Genomic DNA, 15,000 nt, shown 5'->3' with positions numbered 1-15,000 from the left:
TGTGTGTGTGTGTGTGTGTGTGTGTGTGTGTGTGTGTGTGTGTGTGTGTGTGTGTGTGTGTGTGTCTGTGACCGCTGTTTCTCGACAACCACTCGTCCGATCTAATTGAAACTTGCCAGGTATATTGCTGGGGCCCTGTGGATGTGCCTTTTCAAGGTTTGATATTAATCGGACAAGTGCTTCCCAAGTTATGGCCATTTATTTACCAACCAATGAAAGGACACATTGTTGCGTAGGCCGGTGCGTGGCCAGCCGACAATGACGTTACGTGCCGTGCCAGTTACGATGGGGATCGGTGCGAAAGTTACCGTGGCGTTGGAGTGGCAATGGTCAATGGCAGCGAATGTCATGGCAAGCAAAGACATGGAGGTAAACTAGATTTTAATTTGGATTTTAATTAACTGTGTGTGTAAGTATCACAGCAGTTGTTACTTCAATACAAGCGATAATTCGTGGAATGCATGTGAACATTCCGTACGGGCACGCACCACTTCCAGATAGTGATGACTTCCTGTATTCTAATAATTTCTCGATTTCTACTGCGCATTTATAGATAAACACAACGCCCCAATCCAGTTGTCGTTTACGAGAGCGAAGGAACGGCCTGTGTGATTGTTTCTGGCTCGCGGTTTAAAAGTTTTTTTTGGGGGGGGGGGGGGTTGCACGTACGAGCACGCACGTACCGGCACGCGAGAGCGAAGGAACGGCCTGTGTGATTGTTTCTGGCTCGTGGTTTGAAAGTTTTTTTTTTTTTTGGTTTGCACGTATGGCCACGCACGTGTGGCCACATGAGAGCGAAGGAATGGCCTGTGTGGTTGTTGTTTCTGGCTCGCGGTTTGAAAGTTTTTTTTACTTTGCACGGACGGCCACGCACGTACTAGTATATATAAATATATGTTTATGTAATCCATATACAGTCAAAGCTCGTTACTATGCCACCCGTCGGGACCGAGCAAAAGTGGCATAGTAGCGAGAGTGGCATAGTAACGAGATTTTGTAAAAACGGCCTTATTTTCTCAAGTTACCCATCTGTAGTTAATCTTTAGACAAAATTTATTCCAGCAAGTAAAAGGCATGACTGTTGTATAAGCTAAGCGAACGGAGAACATACACACACTAACAGAGTTCACACACTAACATATGGCATGGCGAGAAATTCACGACACACAAAGCTTTCAAGAATCGTCGGCTGGCGCATCTTCTTTCGGCGGATCTCGTGCATCTCGTTGTCTAGCCGATCGCACGCTTGCATCACACCGGGCTTCCCGCTTCTCTGCGGCATGAACTTCCGGACGGTGCTACAAGCGCGCTGGGCTTCCTCGAACGGAACGATTTCCTCCTCGACAGTTACCTCATCATCTTCGCTTTCCACCGGCTCCTCACTGCACAGAATCTCCTCCGCAATCTCCTCCAGCGTGAAATACCCGCCAGTCGCGAGGTGCTCGTCGGCTTCGAGAAAGTCAGACAGCTCGATCTCCTCGTTCTCGTGCATCTTTTCCTCGGCAGGCAGAGCTTCCCAGATGTCGCGCAGCTCCGCATCCTGTGGCTCAGTTTGGATCTCCTCTTCGATGAACTTGGCCTTCGCGAAACAGTTCCTGATCGTCGACTTGCCGACCTGCTCCCAAGCACGCCGGGCGACGTGTAGAGCGTCGAGCAACGTGAACTTGAACTCCTTTCCCTCGTCTATGGCCTCGAGCCGGCGGCATAGCAGGAGCTTCTTGTAGTGGCGCTTGAGGTTCTCTATGATTCCCTGATCCATTGGTTGCGAATTGGCTGTCGTGTTGGGTGGGAAGAAGACCAGTTGGATGTTGTTCAGCTCGAGCTCGGGAGGGTGGCCAGAGAAGTTATCGAGACAGACCAGCACTCTGCGTCCCTGCTGGCCGAGTCGTCCGTCCCACGCACGCAACATCTCCTCGAAAAGCTCCGCCGTCATCCACGCCTTCGAGTTCGCCTTGTACTTGACCGGGATCTCTTTGTTCTTGAAGGCACGGGGTTTCTTGGAATTGCCAATCACCAGAAGAGGGAACTTCTCGCTGCCGCTCATGTTTGCCCCAACCAGAAGAGTGATCCTTTGCTTGCTTTTCTTTCCTCCAGTACACCGCTCTCCCCTGAAAGCCATGGTCTTGTTCGGAAGCAGCTGCCAGAAAAGTCCAGTCTCGTCCAGGTTGAAGACGTCGTCTACGGAGAACTGCCCAAGTAAGGGCCGGAGAACCTGTTGTTGCCACTCAAGAAGGGATTGCGAATCCACCGCTCCAGCTTCGCCCTGCACTGTCTTGAACGTGATGCCGTGGCGCTTCTTGAAATTGCCCAACCAACCGTCGCTCGCCATGAAGTCTGGGATGTGCATCAGCTCGGCCAGTTTCATCGCCTTCTCCTTGATCAGATCGTCGCTGACAGGCACATTCTGTCCTCTTGATTGCTTCAGCCACATGAGCACTCCCTCATCAAGCTTCGGGTCGTGAGCCTGTGTCAACTTCATGCGCTTCGATGGAAATCCAGCTTTGATTGCAGCCTCGATTGCATCCTTCTTGCTGAGAATGCCCTTCACGGTGGTTCTCTTAACTTCGACACCCCATTTCTTGCTAATCTCCCTGGCCAACTTGGACTGATTCGGCTCCTTCTTCGCGGCATCGATGATCTCCTTCTTCTCCTTCAGCGTAAAGTCGGTTCGCTTGCGTTTCTGAGCTGACATTATGGGCTGAATTTGAAAAAAAAATGATGTCACTGTTGTACGTGTGCCTGTGTGTCTGTGTGTGTGCTCGCGCTTCTTTGTCTCGTTGTGCGTGTTGTGATTGGCTTGTTGTGGCTGGCATCGGGGAGAAGAATCGCGTGTTTTGACACAGTCTGACTATGCGCGTACGTATTGAGTTATGTTGTGCGCAGCTGGACTGTAGTTCGTCGCTTCGCCTTTGGACGTGAGTGTGATAATCGAGCACTGCGCAATACAGACTTTTTCACGACTCGTGCCTTTTAACAGTCACACAGCAGTGGCATGGTAGCGAGAGTAGGGGGTGGCATAGTAAATTTATTTTGTATTGAATTTTGTCGGGACCGAGCAAAAGTGGTATAATAGCGAGAGTGGCATAGAAACGAGGTGGCATAGTAATGAGCTTTGACTGCATATACATATATATATATATATATATATATATATATATATATATATATATATATATATATATATACATATATATATATGTACATATATATATATATATGTACATATATATGTGTATATATATATATGTATATATACTGCATATATATATATATATATATATATATATATATATATATATATATATATATATATATATATGTATATATATATTTAAATATATTACTAAAACTCTCATCTTGTATGTATGTATGGATGTATGCACGTTCCCAAATACAGCCAAAACAATACACGATAGCACAAAAATTTTAGGGCCACCTAACTCACCATTTGCCTGCGGCATGCAGTATCAAGTTTCGTTAAAATCGGGCAACAAAAAAATATGTAAAAAAATCAATTCCCGATTCAGTCAAGTACTCTTCGGGAGAATTTGATCAATGCAAACAACCTCAGCGGTATATTTTGCTGCAGCTTTCTTTTTTTTTTCTTCGTTTTTTTGAAATGATTTTTTTTTATCAACCGCTGCCACAACGGGAACCCAACGGGTTCACGGTTAATCAAATATATATATATATATATATATATATATATATATATATATATATATATATATATATATATATATATATATATATATATATATATATTGTTGCGGTTTTCGCGCCCGCCGGCGTGCGACGGCCACGTAACTCGAATCGCGGCACGTCGCCCACCGGACGGACAATCCAGTCGTGACCCTCTCGGACTAACGCCGGGAACCAGTCACGGGTGGACCTTTCGGTCTCACCGCGATCGAGCCAATCAGCCCCCGCGTGGGATAGGGTTGCTCGCCAAATTCGAACTACCCAAGTACCCACGCGGAGGGTAGACCGGGCGATCGCACCTCGCCGCAGGTCGACTTCGGACACGGGCCACTTAAGCGACCCGTTCCGTACTATCAGAATAACCGAGCGGTGTTATCGTCGACCTCGACGGTTCGATTAATTATCGGGCGTATTCAGCCCACTACCAACCCTTTACGTGAAGCAAGATGGGGATTCAATGGAGGAAAAGACGAAGCGAAGCGGGAAACAGTTCAACAATAAAGCACATTTATTCTCGGCACACGGGAAGCACACAAATACAATTCCACCAAATGCACACAAAAAAAGAAAACACAATTCCATTTACACAAAAAGCAAACATAAAAGTGAAAACACAGTGCAGAGCTAATACCGACTACCGAGCACACGGCAACACTTATACAATTCTACTTCACAGACGGCGCCGACAACACATACCCAAAACCAAGGAAAAGAAATACCTCAAGAATGAGGCGGCCTGAGGCCGAGACCGGGTCGGGCCTACCCGTCTGGTGATGAGACGCGGAGCGGCGATGGCCCCGCAACCCGCGGGCCTCGTGGACAGTGCCTGGCAGGGGGTGGGAACGGGGCCCCCTTGGTCGCACTATCTCAGCACGGGGGGAAACAGGAGGGGGTTGCTGATGCTCGGGGTATAGAGGATCTTTATTATCCCTGGTGTGCGTCTCCACCTCGGCCAGGTCGCGCTGCCGGCCTCCCTCGGGCGTGCAGCTCCTGGCACCGACGCGAGCACCCCCTCGTCCGACTCTCTTCAGCTTCTCCAGCCACTGCAGGCTTCGGGCTCCAGTCTTCCACACTCGTCCCTTCCGTTCCGACTCCTTCTCGTTCTCGACTCCTTCTCGTTCTCGACTCCTTCTCGTTCTCGACTCCTTCTCGTTCTCGTTTGCGACTCTCTTCTGACTGACGAACACCGTCCTTTTATCCCCCCGTAACTTCGCCTTTGACCCCCTCCCTTTGACCTTTCACCTCGCTCCCCATTGGCCCGAGAAAAAGTGGGCGTGAAGGCTTTTTGATCCACAAATTTGCATATATCGATCGTTCTGGAGGCGGGGCCAAATCGCCCCTCGCTCACCGATTGGACGGCAAAAAGTGGGCGTGTGTCGTTTTTGATCCGTTTTTGAAGCACAAAATCCGTGATTTTGTACACGCTGTTCGACGCGCGTTCTGCATGAGTCCAACACCGGTACCCACAGCGGGGCAAGAACGGTGGCGATGCTACGGTTGTGAGGTGTGCGTGAAGGTCGTGGCGGTTGTGGTGAAGCGGTGGTTGTGGTCGGTGGTTGATGTTGTGGTTGTGATCATGGCGGTTGGTCCAAAATAAAGATAGTAAAAGAAAAACGGCTATCCTGAAGAGTCGCAGCTCGCATAAATGACATGTATTCCCACTAGACAACGGGTTTGGGCCTAACTACACATGCACTTACCGAGATACCTCACCTAAGGGACCTGAATGGTGGTTTGCGAATTTGGTAACCACAACACTACCCCCTTCCCTTTTTACAGACTCGTCCCGAGTCGTCAAATTTTCGTGTGCCATCATGTGTAGTTTTCCCCTAGTACATTTTACCTACGGATCCCTGAGTGCGACATTCATGGTATTCGTGTCCCCAAAATAAATAACCTGAGGGCTGCGTAACTACCTAAACAAACTCACTCACACGGACGACTTAAATAAAATTGCCGGCGCTAGACAGACATGCCGGGGGGCGCACTCATATTTACAGTACATCTTAACCTTAACTTACAAATTTTACACTAAACCATGGCCCAGGATCATTGACTCTGCAAAAAGAAAGCAGTTAGCAGGGAGCCAGGCTGCCCGCATGCAGTCTCTGGCTCAAACAATGCAGGTGACAGGGAACGTGGCTGGCTGCTGACACGCAGTCCAAGGCCTTCCCTTTTGAACTGAACGCAGTGAACCACAACGGTGCATGGGCTGCACAACGCAGTCTCCGTGCCAGCTCAAGTGGCACACGCAATGAGCACAACGAATGGATGCATGAACGGTTTGAACTGAATGCAGTGAACCACAACGGTGCATGGGCTGCACAAACGCAGTCTCCGTGCCAGCTCAAGTGGCACACGCAATGAGCACAACGAATGGATGCATGGACACAAACACGGTGCACGGGCCGCCACTGCAGGCCCGTGTTGTAGCTGCCAACAGGGCAGTTCTCGCAGCTTGCAAACTGTTGCCTTGCGGATCCTGGCGCACATGGAAATGAACAGGGGGGGGGGGGCAAAGCAAAAATTGAACGGGGCTGGTGAACGTGGGCAGTGGGCATGGCATGGCAAAGGTGAGCAGGCAAACACAGCCCGCAGAAGAAGGCCGCTGCAGGCAAACACAGCCCGCAGAAGAAGACCGTTGCAGGCAAACACAGCCGGCAGATGAACTGGCCGGCACAGGCCTCGAAGAAAAAACAGCTAGCAGATGAACTGGCCGGCACAGGCCTTGCAGCAAACACGGCCAGCCGATGGCACAGGCCTTGCAGCAAAACAACAGCTGCCGATGAAGTTGGCCGGCCTCCGCCTTGAAGCAAAACACGGCCAGCCGATGAAGTTGGCCAGCTCTTGCCGTTCAGTGGAGGTTGGTGGAGGGAGTGCGGTGGTGCTGGCCACTTGGAAGGCGGGCTCGGACCTACCTACCTGTCTCCCTCCCAACCTATCGCCTTTGCCTGTCACTGTACATACCCACTCCCTTAATTTGTCAAACCCCAATTTAGCCCCAACTTATTTTTTTGTTGTTTTTATTTTTACTTCCCCACTATAAATCGTCCCCTAACCCCCTTTATCGTCTTTGTTCGGCTAACCTATCCTGTCACCTAGCCTACTCCCAACCCCTACGTTCCCTTCCCGGAGGGGAATAAGGGAGAGCTAACGTCCTGTGTCGAGGCCCAACGAAGCCTCAGAATGGCCTCCCCAGAGTTCGGCGATCTTAACACCAAGTGGGTCCAGCGGCCCACAACGAGAGCGAGGGGATGGATGGTGCGGAGGGGTACATCTCCTAATCTACCCTATCCATTTAACAGTTAAACTACCCCGGGGCTTTCAACAAGCGCCTCTCGCTTAAACTATTGGTTCTAACAACCCAGATTCCCGTCGCCTGTGTTGGTGTCCTTACAATTTCGGGCCTCGCCCCCCAATTTTCTCTCCGTGCCCTCACACGGTCTCCTGGCTGGGACACGTGGCTCCCTTTGGCAGGCACGACCCTCTGCCGAATCTCCCGCTATGGCACCCCCGGGCACTACACTGCCTCCGAGCCTACCAGCTCCCCAACACCGGGGAGTGCCCCCCATGGCACCTCCCCTGAAACGCACACGTGGCAGGCCGGCCTCCCGGGCCCCTTTCCGAGGGTCACCCGTGCCCACTACACTGCCCACGCGGCTAATGGCGCCCCGGGCCCCCGCACCAAGCAGGCGCACCCGTGCCCACTACTCTATCCCGGCCCCCCATGGGCCCATGGCCTACCGCGGCCGACTAGCCTGGTGCCCGGGGTACCCACTCAGCGATACTCACCTTTCGCAGCCACGCTCCCAAGCCCGTCAACAGGGCTCCTGCACCCCTCCAAATGGGTCTCGAGCCTACTTTCCCACCAACAACAAAACGACCTCCATTTTTCAATTTGACTAACCCAGCTAACTCACTTTACTCTGACCCCGGGGTCCCTTGGGCGGTAGTCACTCCTCCCCCCAATCACTCATCGCACCATGCATTCCCCATTCACTCCATTCACACAGACCCGCTGGCCTCACTCACTCACCAAGCACATGCTTCCAATTTACTCACCAACAACTCTTCAACACACACACCACTGAACTCTGCCATCCTTCTATCTACCTCCCCTAACTAACTCGTGCTCCCACGTCGTCCCTTAAACTAAAGCACGTTCCTTTTAACACTACGTAGCTAAACTACGTCAACTCTACACATTCACAAGTCTGTCACTGTCCTCAAATAAATCAAAAATTCATTTTATTTCCCAACCTAAAGCTCACTAAATCCCTCTACCTAATCCATTCCACGGACTCCATGAGGACTTACCCCTGCCCCATGAAGTCGGTATAACTAAGCTAACCCTTCCCCCTAACTAGTTTCCATCCTGTGCCCAGGGTAAGGGGGGTCTTTCACCCCTTGCCCAGGAATCCTGTACACCCGAAAGTGAGGCTTGCTTTTCTTTTTTTTTCATGCGCAGCACCTGCGCGGCAACTCAGAGCTCGCGCACTTTGCACCTGCCCGTGACGTCATGCAGCTGCACGTGTTCCTCGTCCCTCCTTGGACGCTACCATCCGGCAGAGATACCCCTCCTGCCGGATTCCAACCACACGTGCAGCCATGACGTCACCGTGCGCAAAAAAAAAAAAACACAAGCCCCACGTCTCGAGGGGTTCCCCACGCGAACACATGTGCTTTGCCCGTTGGAGCTTAACACACACGATCGCGTGGAGAACCCGTCCGGTCCAAATCCGTCATCCTGCCTAACTTTGTCCGTCCGCGGGATCGGCAAATCCACCGCGTGCGTTTCCGGACCGGGACTTCACTCTCGCAAGCGAGCACGTGGTGGTCTCGTGCGTTGCACAGCACGAACCGCGTGCTCACTGCTGGGTGAACCCGGCACGGTCCCCGAAACAACCACAGCCGCTACTCGGCTTTCTCTCCTCTGTCGTCGTCGTCGCCATTCAACCCACGCACGCCTGCGTGTTACGACGCACACAGTCCACACCATCACATTCACACCGGGAGACGCGGCTGCGTGCTCCCGCATGCCAACCGACATCTCCCTCTCATACCGCTCTCTCACACACACGGTCTCCCTGGCACACAGCGACCTTGCACACGGCCGTTCACTCACGCATGCGGGGACACTCACCCGCGGTTCCTCATCCACACACCGTGCCTCACTCACACACGCGGGGGCACTAACCCGCGGTTCCTCACTCACACTCCGTGCCTCATCCACACACGCGGGGGCACTCACCCGTGGTACCTCACTCATACACACGGCGACACTCACACACGCGGTCTCTTCCACACACGGTCCCTCACCCACACACGCGGGGGCACTAACCCGCGGTGCCTCACTCACACTCCGTGCCTCATCCACACACGGCGTGCTGGGAAGCACGTACTCCGGCACCATCGCCACCACACCACTCACACGTGGTGCCTCACTCATACTGGCCGTTTCACTCACACACACGGCCTCACTCACACACGGTGCCCCATCCACACCCGGCGTGCTGGGAAGCACGCACTCTGGCACCATCGCCACCACACCACTCACACACGGTGCCGCACTCACACCTTGCACCACACACACAGGGACAACCATACTGGGGATTCGTGTCCCCACAAGGGTCTCCGGGGCCTCTATACCCCCCAAGCTCTCCGTGCACCCGTCCACAGCACCCGTCCCCTCAACCTCGCAAAACACGACCGAACTCACCTGGTCGTGACTCGCCTCAAGGGGGCATACTCCCTCCCCTCGTTCCTGGAGGAGGCCATCCAGGTGCTCGCACTGGGTCTCTACCCAGTCCGCCAGCTCACCCCCATTATCCTCCACTACCTCCGTGTGTGTGTGTACGTCACTTACCCCGTCCTCACCGTGCAGTCTCTCCTCTATTTTTTCTGTCTCCCGTGTCTCTGCCAACTCTTCACCCTTTACCTCCCTTGTCTCAACTATTATTTCCGTTGTTGTCACCTCGTGTCTCGTCTCACACGTTTTGGTCTCCCCATTTAATTTTTCCCTTTCGGTCATCGTCACGACCCTCGCCCAACACGTTCCACGAATTATTTTTTCACCCGCCTCCACCGCGGGCCTGTCAGCCGTTGCACCCCCACCCAGCTCGTTTGCTCCCACACGTGGAGTCGCCATTTTTATCTCCCCGGTCACGGCCTTCATGCCCGCCTGCAGGCATCGGCCCATGTTCTGCGTCTCACCCCGCAGCTTTTTCATTTCCTCCTTCATGTTTGTTTCCATTCCGTTCATTTTTGTATCCATCTTTTCGTTTATTTGTTGTGTATTCGCATCCATCGTCGTTTTCACTTCATTTGTATTTGTATCCATCTTTTCGTTCATGCCTTTCATTTCGTTTTTCATTTCATTTTTCATTTCATTTGTATTTGTATCCATCGTCGTTTTCACTTCATTCATTTGTTTGTTCATTGCCGCCAGCATGGCGCATAGCTGGGCCATGTTGGATGCACTCAGCTGAGCCGTTTCGGCAAGGGTTGGGGAAGGGTCTTGGTGGAGAGGGGGGGGGAAGGTGTCATACACCGCGGCCGCTGCCGCACCCATTTCAGGTTCTGGGTTCAGTTGGGCGAGTCCGTGTTCCTGCACAATCAACATTTCCTGCTCGGGGATTCCATCCTGGACCATGGACTCTACATTATTACACATATACATTTCTAATACCCCCGGCTCCCGCTCGCCTTGAGACGCCATCTTGCTTCTCGTGAAGGGTTAATTTCGCTCGCTCGTAATTTGGAGGGAATCGGGGGTCGCTTCTCTCACCCCTGGACCGATTCCCGTGAATTTAGCCGGAGACAGGAGAGCCCGTTTTCCTGTTCTCCGTTACCAGTGCCGTGAGGAGGGCGATGAATTTGTATCGCACGACCTGACACCAGTGTTGCGGTTTTCGCGCCCGCCGGCGTGCTGACGGCCACGTAACTCGAATCGCGGCACGTCGCCCACCGGACGGACAATCCAGTCGTGACCCTCTCGGACTAACGCCGGGAACCAGTCACGGGTGGACCTTTCGGTCTCACCGCGATCGAGCCAATCAGCCCCCGCGTGGGATAGGGTTGCTCGCCAAATTCGAACTACCTAAGTACCCACGCGGAGGGTAGACCGGGCGATCGCACCTCGCCGCAGGTCGACTTCGGACACGGGCCACTTAAGCGACCCGTTCCGTACTATCAGAATAACCGAGCGGTGTTATCGTCGACCTCGACGGTTCGATTAATTATCGGGCGTATTCAGCCCACTACCAACCCTTTACGTGAAGCAAGATGGGGATTCAATTGAGGAAAAGACGAAGCGAAGCGGGAGAACAGTTCAACAATAAAGCACATTTATTCGCGGCACACGGGAAGCACACAAATACAATTCCACCAAATGCACACAAAAAGCAAATATAAAAGTGAAAACACAGTGCAGAGCTAATACCGACTACCGAGCACACGGCAACACTTATACAATTCTACTTCACAGACGGCGCCGACAACACATACCCAAAACCAAGGAAAAGAAATACCCTCAAGAATGAGGCGGCCTGAGGCCGAGACCGGGTCGGGCCTACCCGTCTGGTGATGAGACGCGGAGCGGCGATGGCCCCGCAACCCGCGGGCCTCGTGGACAGTGCCTGGCAGGGGGTGGGAACGGGGCCCCCTTGGTCGCACTATCTCAGCGCGGGGGGAAACAGGAGGGGGTTGCTGATGCTCGGGGTATAGAGGATCTTTATTATCCCTGGTGTGCGTCTCCACCTCGGCCAGGTCGCGCTGCCGGCCTCCCTCGGGCGTGCAGCTCCTGGCACCGACGCGAGCACCCCCTCGTCCGACTCTCTTCAGCTTCTCCAGCCACTGCAGGCTTCGGGCTCCAGTCTTCCACACTCGTCCCCTCCGTTCCGACTCCTTCTCGTTCTCGACTCCTTCTCGTTCTCGTTTGCGACTCTCTTCTGACTGACGAACACCGTCCTTTTATCCCCTCGTAACTTCGCCTTTGACCCCCTCCCTTTGACCTTTCACCTCGCTCCCCATTGGCCCGAGAAAAAGTGGGCGTGAAGGCTTTTTGATCCACAAATTTGCATATATCGATCGTTCTGGAGGCGGGGCCAAATCGCCCCTCGCTCACCGATTGGACGGCAAAAAGTGGGCGTGTGTCGTTTTTGATCCGTTTTTGAAGCACAAAATCCGTGATTTTGTACACGCTGTTCGACGCGCGTTCTGCATGAGTCCAACACCGGTACCCACAGCGGGGCAAGAACGGTGGCGATGCTACGGTTGTGAGGTGTGACGGGAAGGTCGTGGCGGTTGTGGTGAAGCGGTGGTTGTGGTCGGTGGTTGATGTTGTGGTTGTGATCATGGCGGTTGGTCCAAAATAAAGATAGTAAAAGAAAAACGGCTATCCTGAAGAGTCGCAGCTCGCATAAATGACATGTATTCCCACTAGACAACGGGTTTGGGCCTAACTACACATGCACTTACCGAGATACCTCACCTAAGGGACCTGAATGGTGGTTTGCGAATTTGGTAACCACAACAATATATATGTATGTAAATAAATATATACATAAATATAGTTTTATTTAATTTCCCCCCTTATCGTGGGATCGGTTTGGGAAGATTTTATGGCCAAAATATTCAATGAACAGACAGCTCGGCTTGACTTTCGACTGAAGATGACATGAATTTGGAATTTGGCAAGTTTGCCAGCAACCGCTTACCTTTTGTGAAAGACATCTTGTCGCTCTTTGACATCCACCAACCACCAACGCTGACAGATGGGTCCTCCAGCTCAACATCTTTCTGATGAACTGCGCAGACGTTGATGATTCACTCTGCATGCAAAACATTAGGGTGAAAGTTTGTAGCTGGGTTCCCATCGTGTGCTGCCTTTTTGGCTGCTGGTTGCATCATTGGTTAGGGTGCAGCTATGCTGCTGATGCAGTGCCCTTATTACCAGTATACTGGTGTTCATTTTGCCGACCTCGGAAGGATGACAGACTGAGTCAACCCCTTGGTGTTAATGCAGTGGTAAACGGGGCACCAACTCAGGACCCGAAGACCCCAAGCCACCACCCTAACTGCTAAGCCAACAACCAGGCTGTGCCAACAACTCTGCATTTGCTTTTGTTGCATAATTGTTTTGCTGTAAATACGTGTGTGTGTGTGTGTGTGTGTGTGTGTGTGTGTGTGTGTGTGTGTGTGTGTGTGTGTGTGTGTGTGTGTGTGTGTGTGTGTATAAAATGCTTGCTTGTTGAACTGTTCCCGCTCTGCTTAGTCTCCTTCCTTTTTATTGACTCTCCATCCTGCATCACGCAAGAGATTCGTAGTGGGTTTAAAACGCCCGGTAATTAATCGGAACTGTCAAGGCCGACGATAACTCCGCTCGGTTATCCCTGTAATACGGAACGAACCGCTTAAGTGGTTCGTGTCCGGAGTCGGCCTGTGGCGTGGTACGATCGCCCGGTCGACCACTCGTGCAGGTACTTAGGAAGCTCAAATTTGGTGAGCAACCCTATCCTGCGCGGTTGACCAATTGGCACGATCATGGTGAGGTTAAACCCCCACCCGTGACTGGCTCCGGGCGATAGTTCCCGGAGGGTCACGACTGAATTGTCCGTCCGGTGGGCGACGTGCCGTGATTCGAGTTAGGTGGCCGATCGCACGCCGGCGGGCGCGAATTCGCAACAATATATATATATATATATATATATATATATATATATATATATATATATATATATATATATATATATATATATATATATATTGTTACAGATCTGGAAACCATGTGCATTCAACATACAGATGTCCCAAAAGTCAGATATGTCGTTAAGTATGTGTGTAGTCAGATCCCCTTCCTTTTGTCTCATGGGAGAATTAAAGGCGTGTATTGCGATTTCTTTTAGTTAGTTTATTACATCTAACAAGCCATATAACAACCATCCCATCTGCATGACCCCTCGGCCCATCACGATCCACCACCAACCAGCTGCCTTCTCGCACCCTGACGTGCGAAGGCAAGATCTCGCGGTTCCGGTTTCTCGGCTCCCACAAACGTTGTAACTCTTGCACAATGACCTTTTTACAATGTTCATACTGTTACTCGTCAAGTATGAACCTGCGTGGAAGAGTGGCTGGGGTTTCCCAGCAGGGGTCGTTGCAGCATTGATTCTGTTACTCGTCAAGTATGAACCCGCGTGGAAGAGTGGCTGGGGTTTCCCCGCAGGGGCCGAGGCCCCGCCCTGAAAGGGTGGGCCGTAGGACCCTGTCCAATCAAAGGCGGACAGCGAGGTGTGTTTCACCAAGGGCCCCTCCCCATTGAGGGAGGTCAATAAATCCCCGAGCACTCTCTGAGAGCGGAGTTTTGGTGGGTTTTTGCTCTCACGAAAGGGTTTTTGCTGGCCCTCTACAAGGAAGGAAAGAGCGACCCCGACTCCCCTCCATGGACCCCGGCCATTCACCACCCAAGCTCCGCCATGAACCTCGAGTCCCACACGTGTGACTGGGGACAAAACCAACGACCATTGTCAGGTGCCACAGCACGGAGTACCCCCTTTCTCTGACAGCCAGGTACCCATCCGAACTCTGACCCTCAGCTTGTCTCTCTCCTCGGCTGTGAGGGTCCAATAAAGAACTCTGGGTTTATTTTCATTTGAGTGTGTGTGTGTGTGTCTGCGTGTGGGCCCGTCTTTAAGTAGAACTGAATAAGTGTGTTTGGATCATTGTAAATATTCCTTGCTTGCATATTCGCGTTAAGTCTTGCCTTTGTCTTTTTCTGGAAATAAAACTTGTAAGAAATGTTCAGAGTCCGTTTCCGTCCCTTCTTGCATTGGTCCAGCATGGTTCGGATCTGAGTTTAGCCGGGTTTTTATACCCGATAATCCGTTCATTCCAACCGGCACAGCTTTGGCAGTTTCCGCCTGGCTGCACCTGAACTGGAGTTGGTAGTCGGTAGATGGAACCCGACCGCAGTCGGTAGAGTGACCCAGTTCGATCAAGACATGCCGAGGGCATGGTTTCCCCAGTAGTTGAAATTGCGTAGTTAATTAGGTAAATTGGTTATGGACAAATGGACCCTACGCTACGCGGTTGAAATATTGGCGACCACGGTCGGTTCAGCGACCCGCCGCGTCACGGAATTATCCGGAGCGACGGCCTACAATTCCGGGGAGTCTGGTGGAGACGACATAACTTTCCCCACCTCATGTTCGTTCTCGCCACCGACCCCCAGCTCGCAACAATATATATATATATATACGGTATATATATATATATATATATATATATATATATATATAT

At 51.8% G+C, this 15,000-nt stretch overlaps 1 protein-coding gene and 1 long non-coding RNA gene across 2 annotated transcripts in view; one reads left to right on the top strand and one right to left on the bottom strand.

The window, feature by feature from the left end:
* Positions 1 to 15,000, top strand: part of LOC147026543 (pituitary homeobox 2-like) — a 99,727-nt gene that overhangs the window by 6,197 nt on the left and 78,530 nt on the right. The window lies entirely within an intron of this gene.
* The window catches only part of LOC147026544 (uncharacterized), a 91,892-nt gene that overhangs the window by 2,131 nt on the left and 74,761 nt on the right, over positions 1 to 15,000 (bottom strand). The window contains exon 5 of the long non-coding RNA XR_015058388.1: positions 12,420 to 12,533. This is a non-coding gene — a long non-coding RNA (uncharacterized LOC147026544). The remainder of the gene's footprint in view (positions 1 to 12,419; positions 12,534 to 15,000) is intronic.

This window comes from Eptatretus burgeri, chromosome 5 (assembly GCF_056783735.1).
Source record: "Eptatretus burgeri isolate ZD-2024b chromosome 5, Ebu_testis_v1, whole genome shotgun sequence".
In the NCBI taxonomy this organism is placed as follows: domain Eukaryota; kingdom Metazoa; phylum Chordata; class Myxini; order Myxiniformes; family Myxinidae; genus Eptatretus; species Eptatretus burgeri.
The sequence above is the reverse complement of the archived record's forward strand: the minus strand, read 5'-3'. Positions and strand labels throughout refer to the sequence as shown.